Source organism: Rhinopithecus roxellana, unplaced genomic scaffold (assembly GCF_007565055.1).
Source record: "Rhinopithecus roxellana isolate Shanxi Qingling unplaced genomic scaffold, ASM756505v1 contig934, whole genome shotgun sequence".
NCBI lineage: Eukaryota > Metazoa > Chordata > Mammalia > Primates > Cercopithecidae > Rhinopithecus > Rhinopithecus roxellana.
The window spans coordinates 1-9,793 of NW_022144684.1; the positions used below are offsets into that span (position 1 = coordinate 1).

Below are 9,793 nucleotides of genomic sequence, written 5' to 3' on the forward strand. Positions count from 1 at the left end.
TATATCTATTATATCTATTATGTCTAATTTTATACCTATATCTATTATATCTCTTATGTCTACATTTTACACAACTATCTTTATATCTATTATGTCTATATTTTATACCTCTATCTATTATATCTATTATGTCTATATTTCATACCTATATCTATTACATCCTTTATGTCTATATTTTATACCTATATCTATTTTATCTATTATGTCTATATTTCATATCTATATCTATTATGTTTATATTTTTTACCGATATCCATATATCTATTATGTCTCTATTTTATACCTATATGTATTGTATCTATTATGTCTATACTTTAGAACCTATGTCTATTATATCTATTATGTCTAATATTTTTAAGTGATTTATTATATTCTTTATATCATATTTTATACTATCTAGTATATACATTATATATATATTTTATATCTGTATCTATTAGTCTCTGATTTATGGATACCGGTTGTTCATTAATATCGGTTATAATTATATTATTAACTGTATCTATATATCTGTATTTTGTACCTATATCTATTATATCTATATTTTATACCTGTATCTATTATATCTATTATGTCTATATTATATAACTATATCTGTTATATCGATTGTGTCCATATTTTATACCTATATCTATTATATCTCTATTTTATACCCATGTCTATTATATCTATATTTTATACCTATATCTTTTTAACTATTATGTCTACATTTTATAAATATATATATTATATATATTATGTCTATATTTTATAGCTATATCTATTATGTCTATATCTTATACATAATCTACTATATCTATTATGTCTATATTTTGTACCTATACCTATTATGTCTATATTTTATACCTATATCTATTATACGTATTTCGTCTATATTTTATACCTATATCTATTATGTCTATATGTTATACCTGTATCTGTTATATCCATTAAGGCTATATTTTTTACCTATATCTATTATATCTATTATGTCTATATTTTATACCTATATCTATTATATATATCATTTCTATATTTTGTACGTATATCTATTATATCTATTACTTCTATATTTTATACCTATATCTATTATATCATTTAAGTCTATATTTTATAGCTATATCTATTATATCTATTATGTCTATATTTTATATGTATATTGATTATATCTATTATGTTTATATTTTATACCTTTATCTATTATATCTATTATGTCTACATTTTTACCTTTATCGATTATATCTTGTATGTCTATATTTTACACCTATATCTATTATATCTGTTATGTCTATATTTATACCTATATCTATTATGCCTATATTTTATACCTATATCTATTATATCTCTTATGTCTATATTTTATAACCTATATCGATTATATCTGTATTTTATACCTATACGTATTATATCTATTATAACTATATTCTATATCTATATCTCTTATATCTATTATGTCTATATTTATACCTATATCTATTATACCTATTATGTCTATATTTCATACCTATGTCGTTTATACGTATTGTCCATATTTTATACCTCTATTATATCTATGATGTCTATATTTTATACCTATATCTATTATATCTATTATGTCTGTATTTTATACCCATATCTATTATGGCTATATTTTAAAGCAATATCTATTATATCAGTTATGTCTATATCTATTATATCTATTATGTCTATATTTTTTACCTATATCTATTATATCTGTTATATCTATATTTCATACCTACATCTATTATATCTATTATGTCTATATTTTATACCTACATCTATTATATCTATTATGTCTGTATTTTATACCTATATCTGTTATATCGATTGTGTCCATATTTTATACTTATATCTATTATATCTGTATTTTATACCCATGTCTCTTATATCTATATTTTATACCTATATCTATTATAACTATTATGTCTATATTTTATAACTATATATTATGTCTATATTTCACACCTATATCTATTATATCTATTATGTCTATATTTTATAACTATATATTATGTCTATATTTTATATCTATATCCATTATATATATTATCTCTACTGTTTATATCTATATCTATTATGTCTATATTTTACACCTATATCTATTATATCTATTCTGTGTATATTTTATACGTATATCTATTATATTTTTATATCTATATTTTACACCTATATCTATTGTGTCTATATTTTATACCTATATCTATTATACATATTATGTATATATTTTATACCTATATCTATTATATCTATTATGTCTAAATATTATACCTATATCTATTATGTCTATATTTTATACCTATATCTATTATGTCTATATTTTATACCTATATTTATTATATCTATTATGTCTATATTTCATACCTATATCTGTTATATATATTATGTCAATGTTTTAAACCTATATCTATTATGTATATATTTTTTACCTTTATCTATTATATCTATTATGTCTATATTTTATACCTATATCTATTATATCCATTATGTCTATATTTTATACCTATATCTATTATATCTATTATGTCTATATTTTATACCTATATTTATTATAAATATATTTTATACCGATATCTATTATATCTATAGTTTATACCTTTATCTATAATATCTATTATATTTATATTTTATTATTATATCTATTATATCTATATTTTATACCTATATCTATTATATCTATTATATCTATATTTTATACCTATATCTATTATATCTATATTTTATACGTATATCTATTATATCTATTGTATCGATATTTTATACCTATATCTCATGTCTATATTTTATAACCCTATCTATTATATCTTTTATTCTATATTTTATAACGATATCTATTATATCTATTATGTCTATATTTTATACCTATATCTATTATGTCTATATTTTATACCTATATTTATTATATCTATTATGTCTATATTTCATACCTATATCTGTTATATATATTATGTCAATGTTTTAAACCTATATCTATTATGTATATATTTTTTACCTATATCTATTATATCTATTATGTCTATATTTTATACCTATATCTATTATATCCATTATGTCTATATTTTATACCTATGTCTATTATATCTATTATGTCTATATTTTATACCTATATCTATTATAAATATATTTTATACCGATATCTATTATATCTATAGTTTATACCTTTATCTATAATATCTATTATATTTATATTTTATTATTATATCTATTATATCTATATTTCATACCTATATCTATTATATCTATTATATCTATATTTTATACCTATATCTATTATATCTATATTTTATACGTATATCTATTATATCTATTGTATCGATATTTTATTCCTATATCTCATGTCTATATTTTATAACCCTATCTATTATATCTTTTATGTCTATATTTTATAACGATATCTATTATATCTATTATGTCTATATTTTATACCTATGTATATTACATCTATTTTGTCTATATTTTATACCTATATCTATAATAACTATTATGTCTGTATTTCATACCTATATCTATTATATCTATTATGTCTATATTTTATACCTATATCTATTATGTCTATATTTTATACCTATATCTATTATATCAACTATGGCTATATTTTATACCTATATCTATTATATCTATTATGTCTATGTTTTATACCTATATCTGTTATAACTGTTATACCTATATTTTATCGGTATAACTATTATGTCTGTATTTTATACCTATATCTATTATGTCTGTATTTTATACCTATATCTATTATGTCTATATTTTATACCTATTTCTATTATATCTATAATGTCTGTATTTTATACCTATATCTATATGTATTATGTCTATATTTTATACCTCTATCTATTATATCCATTATGTCTATGTTTTATACCTATATCTATTATATCTATTATGTCTCTATTTTATACCTATACCTATTATGTCTCCTTTTATACCTATATCTTTTATATCTATTATGTCTATATTTTATACCTATATCTATTATATCTATTATGTCTACATTTTACACCTATATCTATTATATCTATTATGTCTATATTTTATACCTCTATCTATTATATCTATTATGTCTATATTTCATACCTATATCTATTATATCCTTTATGTCTATATTTTATACCTATATCTATTGTATCTATTATGTCTATATTTTATACCTATTTCTATTATGTTTATATTTTTTACATATATCTATTATATCTATAATGTCTCTATTTTATACCTATGTCTATTATATCTATTATGTCTATATTTTATACCTATATCTATTATATCCATTATATCTATATTTTATACATATATCCATTATATCCATTATAACTATATTTTATATCTGTATCTATTATGTCTGTGTTTTATACCTATGTCTATTATATCTGTTATAGTTTATTTTATATAACTATATCTATTATATGTGTATTTTATACCTATATCTATTATATCTATATTTTATACCTATATCTATTATATCTATATTTTATACCTGTATCTATTATATCTATTATGTCTATATTTTATACCTATATCTGTTATATCGATTATGTCCATATTTTATACCTATATCTATTATATCTATATTTTATACCCATATCTATTATAACTATATTTTATACCTATATCTATTATAACTATTGTGTCTATATTTTATAACTATATATATTATATCTATTATGTCTATATTTTATACCTATATCTATTATGTCTATATTTTATACATATATCTATTATATCTATTATGTCTATATTTTATACCTATATGTATTATACCTATTTCGTCTATATTTTATACCTATATCTATTATGTCTATATTTTATACATGTATCTATTATATCCATTATGTCTATATTTTATACCTATATCTATTATGTCTATATTTTATACCTATATCTATTATATCTATTATGTCTATATTTTATACCTATGTCTATTATAACTAGTATCTCTATATTGTATAACTATATCTGTTGTATCTATTCTCTCTATATTTTATACCTATATCTATTATGTATATATTTTATATCTATATCTATTATATCTATTATGTCTGTATATTTTACCTATATCTGTTATGTCTGTATTTTATTTTATTTTATTTTATTTTATTTTTATTTAGAGAATACTTTATTAGTTTCTGTAATCAAACCTATGTAGGTAAGACCTTACATATTTAATACAGTGCGTTACCCCTGTACAAATGGAAAAAATTAAGTTTAACATTTCTAGACCAATATGGCTGTTAATTTCTGTGCAATGCCAACTCAACACAGTAAACTGGGATACTTTTTCCAAAGTTGACAGCACAGCTAAAGTTTCCAAAAATTCAAATTATATATATATATGTATATATATATATTTATATAAAGAGACCAATAGCAGTATGTTATGCATCAATAGCAGCAACAGCTTTTCCAGGTTCTGCAGTCATCTGAATAAAATTATAGAGACATCCAGCGCACTCCATTTAAAAAAAAGGGGGGGGAAGGTAAAAAACAAAACCCCAGAAAATTGCAAAGTTCTGTTACTGTTGTGGTACCTGGCACCATTTTATAAAATTAGCTTCTGAATCATCATCTGGAAATAAAACATTCTAGAATAACATCATTAAAAACAGCTCTGATAAAGCACGGTCACTACTACGTATCATAAAGCAGGTACAAGATATTTTACATTCACAGAGGTATGATACAGTACTGTCCTATATCTATGATACTAGAGGATACAATTAAAAAGGCATTATTTGAGACTTGATTCTACTTTTCCAGCAGAGGGCCCAAAGGATGGCATGACACAGCTCTGTAAAGAAATGCACCTTCTTAGGATTTCCTTTAATTAGTGGCACAGTTCTAGGTACTCACTGTTCTTCATAAACACCAGCTAAACACCAGCTAAAAACTGGTTTAACAAAAAAAAAAAAAAAGAAAAAAGAAAAAAAAAAGAAAAAAGAAAAAAGAAAAAGGAAAAAAAGAAAAAAACCCCAGAACCATGGGATTCATACAAAGATGACTGAGTGGGGCAAGGAAGACTCAACCTAACTAGCATTTTACCAAATCTGTCATGTTTGAATGGTTAGAGCTCCATGGAAGAAAGGAGATGCTAAGTAGCGCTTCAAAGCTTCGGACCACAACCAAACACAGCATCATTTCAAACAGAAGCAGTAGCCAAACACTGCTCACTATGATATGGTTCAAGGATGCTGACATCAATATTTACTCATCTGCTCATTCATCCAGGAAGAAGGGGAGATCAGTTACTACTGTACTTTGATTGTGTTCAACTCAATCACCATGTTATAAAAATAGCAAGCTGCCATAATAAAAAATAAGGCTCCTCTATCCAGCACCAGTTATCTTCAGTTCTTCACCTCCAAGCCTACAAATGCCATAACCATATCCAAGGAACATAAGGGAGCAAAAAAACCGCATCTGATGTATTAGCTGGGACCATCACACTGTTCAGGCTGAGCTATTCCTCTGCCGTGTTATTTTCCTTATATTTTTGGTGTTTCATCTAATCATAAGGATTTTTAGGTCTAAATTATATGCACTCAAAAAAATGGGTGCATATATTTATATATAAATTCTGACTGAAGATGCGTGGCCATCAACCGAGTGCATGTTATATAGTAGGTACAAGCTTGCAAAGCCTCATTTTTACTGGTACAGCAGCTATGTGTCAGTGTAAATTGCTCCTATGTCCCTTGTATATCTCCAAGCTCTGAACAGGATAATGTCACGGACCATTTTGCCCCTTTGGCTGCTGGCATTATCTGACTTAATTCTCCATGTTTTCCCTCCCCCCACCCCCAATCCCCTGCAATAAACCATAGCCTTTAAGATTTTGTTTCTTCGGTTTTGATTGCCTGAGGTTTGATTGGTCCAGTTCTAACAGGTTTGGTGGCTATGGAGGGTGCAGGGGGTGGCTTTTCTTCTACTTTTTCCTGACAGACACCAGGAGGGTCGGTCAGTGTTTCAGGAGGTTTACTTGAATCACTGTCCACTTTCTGGGCTTTGCCTCCTATCTGTTTGCTCTGTTGCTGTTCAGAGAAGAACCGTTGCGTGGACTGAAGAACCTCTGCTCTCTGCTTTGCCAACACCTAGGACCAAATGTCTTGTGGCTGAGTCCTCTTCCCACAGCTCTCTTCTGGGGTGCAAACTGTGTAGGAAACGGTTGTGTCATTCTCACAGTGGCAGGGGCTGACTGGAACTGCTTCTGGTAGACAATACTGTTCATTTTGCTGGACTGGCTGTTCGGACTTGTAGAAGTAGCCCGGAAGGGACTAGATGTTGGTGTGGTGCTTCTACCAGCGATTGGAGGTATGCGTGGTTTTATATCAATGCCACTTCCAAAGGCTTTTAGTTCCATTTCAGACATTTTTCCTGTGGTTGCAATCATGCTATGCTGTGTTCCAGCAGGAATTAATCCTCTGAAAGGCTGGCTTACTTGTGCAGGACGACTCAGACTCTGAGCCTGTGCTTGGGGAGTGGTATGCTGTAACGGGGACTGAAGAGTCTGAGGCAAAGCAATTAGAGGTTGCCCTGTAGATCCAAAATTAGGCAAGGAAAGCTGGGATCCTGGTAAAGGTACTGTAACCTGCTGGAGAGCACTTGGTGACTGGGCAGTGTTATAAAAATTTGTCTGACCAGGCTGTTGTACTTGTCCAGAATAAAGATTTGAAGCCTGGGTAAGATTTGCTCTAGCCTGGAGAAGATGTGTGTCAATCAGCTGGGAACCTCCTAGTCCTGATGCCTGCCCCAGTTGATGTTCATACAATATGGGAATAGGCTGGGTATTTGATGTTTGCTGAAAGGCAAGACCAGATTGTGCCTTGGCAAGTTCTTGGTGTTGGACAGTTGGAAAGTTGTGAATAGCAGTCCCAGAAAGGACCACAGATGGCTGGGATAAACTGCTTTGCATAAAAGCTGGCTGAGATCTATATGGTTGAAGTGAAGAGCTGAACAATTCCTGAGCCTGGGAAACAGCAGGTCCAGCCCCCAAACTCAGTTGGGCTTGATGCTGCCCTTGCAGTGGTGCATAAATAGGGATTGGAATCTGCTGAACTGAAGTTGGCTGAGAGAGACCTGGTTGGAAACCCTGTTGTTGAGCCAAGGATGGTGGAGCCAATCGTGCATGCTGGGTATTAAATAAATGACTTGTGTCCATATAGAAGGCTGGGATTTGAGCTGCTGCAGACTGAGACACATAAACTTGCAGACTCTGTTGTTGCTGGGCAATAAGGGAAGGCATACAGCTTAACTGTGAAAAATGACTTGCAGAAGGCAGGCTGCTTGTCTGCAACTGCTGAGGTTTCACTTTACAAATATTTGGAGGGTCTGATGTGGTTGTAGATTTTGTGCTCAAAGAAGAGGTAGTGTACTGTACCAGCTCCTGATAGTGATGTTGTAGGAGTGACTGAAGCAACAGGAATCTGGGGCATCGATGCACTTGAGAACGAATTATAATTAGCAGTGCTTGGTGCACTGGCACTACTGCTGACTCCAGTTGCAATTGGAGGTGCTGTGGAAGTTACTGGAGACCCCTTTTCCCTTACATTTGGAGAATTCTCCCTATCCTTGCGTGCAGACTCCATCTTGAAGGTGAGGCTGAAAGTAGTGGGAGGAACTGAAGTTAGGCTGGAGCTCTGTTGTATAGTCTCTCTCTTAGGGAAGGGAAGGGTGTTAGGCAGGGGCACATTATGAACCAAAGTATCCTCCATCTTTGTGTTATTAGTAGCCACAGTGTTAGGCAGAGAAGAAGAGGGTGTAGTATAGTCTGTTACAGACTCCTTTGCATTAGTACCATATTCTGCAGATGATACCGAGATCTATTATGTCTATATTTTATACCTATATCTATTATGTCTATATTTTATACCTCTCTCTATTATATCTATTATGTCTATATTTTATACCTCTATCTATTATATCTATTATGTCTGTATTTCATACCTGTATCTATTATATCTATTATGTCTATATTTTATACCTATAGCTATTATGTCTACATTTTATACGTATATCTATTATATTTATTGTGTCTATATTTTATACTTAAATCTATTATGTCTATATTTTATACCTGTATCTATCATATCTATTATGTCTATATTTTATGTCTATATCTATTATATCCACTATATCTATATTTGATACGTATACCTAAAATATCAATTATGTCTATATTTTATGCCGATATCTATTATATTTATTCTGTCTGCATATTATACCTATGTCTATTATATCTATTATGACTATATTTTATACCTATATCTATTATATCTATTGTATCTATATTTAATACCTATATCTATTATAGCTATTATGTCTATATTTTATACCTATATCTATTATATCTATTATGTCTATATTTTATACCTATATCTTTATATCTATTATGTATATATCTTATACATATATCTATTATATCTATTATGTCTATATTTGATACCTATATATTTTATATCTATTTTGTCTATATTTTATACCTATTTCAATTATGTCTGTATTTTATTCCTGTATCTACTATATTATATCTATATTTTATACCTATATCTTTTTATCTATTGTCTATATTTTATAACTGTATCTATTATATCTATTTATTATACGTACATCTCTTATATCTATTATATCTATATTTTATACTTATATCTATTATATCTATATTTTTTACCTGTATCTACTATATCTATTATGTTTATGTTTTATACCTATATCTATAAAAACTGTTATGTCTATATATTATACCTATATCTATTGTATCTATTATGTCTATATTTTATACCTATATCTGTCATATCTAGTATGTCTATATTTCGTACCT

General features: G+C 27.5%; 1 pseudogene across 1 annotated transcript; it reads right to left on the minus strand.

Moving 5' to 3' along the window:
- Positions 1–5,148: 5,148 nt before the first annotated feature.
- LOC115896227 lies at positions 5,149–8,795 on the minus strand (annotated as a pseudogene). Its single transcript, XR_004056142.1, has one exon. The product of XR_004056142.1 is annotated as a protein PRRC2C pseudogene (transcript).
- Between the last annotated feature and the right edge of the window lie 998 nt (positions 8,796–9,793).